The sequence below is a fragment of the Triticum dicoccoides genome, chromosome 7A (assembly GCF_002162155.2).
Source record: "Triticum dicoccoides isolate Atlit2015 ecotype Zavitan chromosome 7A, WEW_v2.0, whole genome shotgun sequence".
Classification (NCBI taxonomy): Eukaryota; Viridiplantae; Streptophyta; class Magnoliopsida; order Poales; family Poaceae; genus Triticum; species Triticum dicoccoides.
Genome location: NC_041392.1, coordinates 637484104 through 637487228, shown reverse-complemented (window position 1 = coordinate 637487228; position 3125 = coordinate 637484104).

Sequence of the window (3125 nt, the reverse complement as noted above, 5' to 3'; positions counted from 1 at the left end):
GCGGATGCCGGCGGCGATGCGTAAGGTCGTCGGCGAGTTGGGTGGCGGCGCCGAGGTGGGTGGGTGGGAGGGGAGGAAGGAATGAACCGGGGAGGCGGTCTGGTTTGGGAAATCGGGAACGGCGCGCGGGAGGCGTGGAGGGAGGAGGAGCGGGTGGAGCAGGAGGGCGTGGGGAGGCCATGGACGGCGGCGAGCTCCGCTGGAGGGAGGTGGCGGCGGCGATCTCTCTCTCGATCTGGAGGGAGCTGGAGGAAGGAAGGAGGCGGGGGGTGGATGCAAAATGACCACGAGGACAGAGCTAGGGTTGGTGTGGAAGGGTTGATAACTGCCGTTGGATCCTCGAGCATCCGACGGTGTATGATCCATGATCCGTCTGATATGCCCATGGACCAATTAGAAGGCAGCAAACAATTTAAACACCTCATGACCATTTAAATTGATCGCAATCAAAGATAAGTTTTTCAGAAAAAAAAACATTTTTCATTTTTTTAGTGCTTAAATTGAGTTTTTTTTAAAAGACCTACCAAATATTTGTTCAAATGATCTCATATTATACACAGGGGTGCATTTTGTAATGGCAAACAGTGTTGCCTACGGGAGTTTTCATTCTCTTTGCATGGAAAATTCATTTTCCATTTTTCGAGTGCCCGAAATAAGGTTTTTTGTGAAGGAACTACCAAATAATTGTTGTAAAAATGGACCAAATCAATTTTATAAAACACGATGCCATGTTTAATGCACAATTAACACAATGGTTGGGTGTCAAAGGCTTTGATCCATCTCTGGTGAAAAAGACAAATTTCCACATAAGCATCTATTTAATCAGACAAACATCAAAAGTTTTCCAAGATTCAACCACTATCTAGGAATGGTCAAACCCGCCGTTTTGACCGCATTTTGAAACGGGCATAAAAAATTCAAAAAAATCAAAAATTTGGAAAACCTTCGCATTGTGTCATTATATGTGACCAAGTTTCCAGGAAAAATACTAAACTTGTAATACGGCAATTATTTTAAAAAAAGTGTTCTCAGAAATGAGCTATTATGCGTGAAGATTCATGGCTTTCAAGCCAAATGATCAATCTTATGGCCACATGCATGGCATAGTTTGTTCAAATGATCTCATATTATGCACAAGGGTGCATATTGAAATGAAAAACAATGTTGCCTAAGGGACTTTTTATTTTCTTTGCATGGAAAATTCATTTTTCATTTTCCGAGTGCCCGAATTGAGTTCTTTTTGTGAAGGACCTACCATATATTTGTTGCAAAATTGGACCAAATCATTTTTATAAAATATTAGGCCATATTTAATTCATAATTGACAAAATGGTTTGGTGTCAAAAGTTTTGATCCACCACTTGTGAAAAAGACAAATTTCTGCCGATTCAGTAGGAAGCGGGTCAATTTTGAACTACATCTACCCTATTATTTGCTCTTTATTTTTTCCAAAAATCATTTCTAGTTACATAAGTATCTATTTAATCGTAAATACATGGTTTGGTGGCGATATGTCGAGGTTTGGATGTGGCCCAGGGCCCCAACTCCAAAGCGCGTAAACTCGCATGCCCGCCGCATGGTCACCGCGTGACCTTGGCATTGACATGCGTTCTGGGAGGCCTAGGCATGTCTAGTGGGTTGGGAACTCCCCAGGTAGGTGCTAGGAAGAAAATTACAACAGAAGAATCTCACAAGGAGACTAACATATGCTCAAAGATGAATTAGCAGCCAAATGTTTGATTAGCGGCGCGGGAAATGCACATGGCCAATGGGCGTGAGTTTTGGCTGAGGATGATCATATACTAAGGAGAATGTCTTCACAAATTTTTAGCTCAAAAGGAGGATCCTAGGTGGTACTTGCTTTGCAAAGTACCACGCTGGACAAAAATATGAATGTTGAAGCTAGGCTCAAAATAATGAATGGATTGAGCTAAAATTTGGTGGAGGGTGGTTATTTAGGCATAGGAAAGCATTGTAGAAAATTGATACCATTTGGACATGCCAAAGTAGTACTTCCTTCACAATGCTCTTCTATGGACAGAAACTTGGGAAAACTAGTGAGAGAGATTGGATGAATGAAATGAGCTAAAAATTGGTGTAGGTAAGTTACATAGGTATGGTCATGTGCTGGTAAATTTTCAGATCATTTGGGTAAGCCTAGATAGTACTTACTTCACAAAGCTTCTCTCGAGGTAGAAACTTTGGAAATTTCTTGAGAAAGATTTACTAGGAAAATTGAGCTGAATATTATCACGTGGCAATGATTTGGGTATGGAAGAGTGCCCGAAAAGTTTGAGGGTAATAGGAGGGGTCTATATAACACTTGCTTTGCAGCATGCCAATTTGGCCATAAAATATAAATTGAACCTGGGCTCACATAGATGATTTGACTGAGCTGCAATTTGGAGGAGGGTGATAATTTGGGCATATGAAGGAACTGTATAAATTTCATGTCATTTCGATATATAAAAAAGGTACTTCCTTCACAATGCTTCTAGGTGGACAAAAATTTTGGAAATTTGCTGAGGAAGATTTGCTAGGAAAATGGAGCTGAATTTTGTCATGCGTAATGATTTGGATAGGAAAGAGTGCCCAAAAAATCCGAGGGCAATCAAGAATATATAAATAGAACTTCCTTCATAAAGTGCTGTTGTGAACAGAATAGGAAAATGAATATTGTTGAATTAGTTTTGAACTAGGCAAGGAAGGATTTTTACATATTTGATGAAGATATGACCCAAAGAATATATGAGATTTGTTTGGGAATTTTGGGAATGACAGAAATATAGGTTGCTTCACAACCTAGGGCAAAAACTGCCACATGGACATGACACATAGGCAAAACTGATGAGGTGGCGCCTAGTCATAGCAACCCACCATAATTTACAAGGTTATGACCATCTATATTGGTCATGATCAGCTGGAAATAAGGCAGCAGACCAGTGCTATCTGCTTTATGACCATTTCGTGTAAGAAAATTACGACCTTTCTGATCAAAATGGTCGTTATAGTTTAGGGTTTGGAGCCCCCCAAACAGCTTTTGACCAATTGGTCTGAAATGGTCATAGATCTATGACCAATTCTTTCAGGATCACTGACAGAAGGTCACTAGTTGACATATTTCT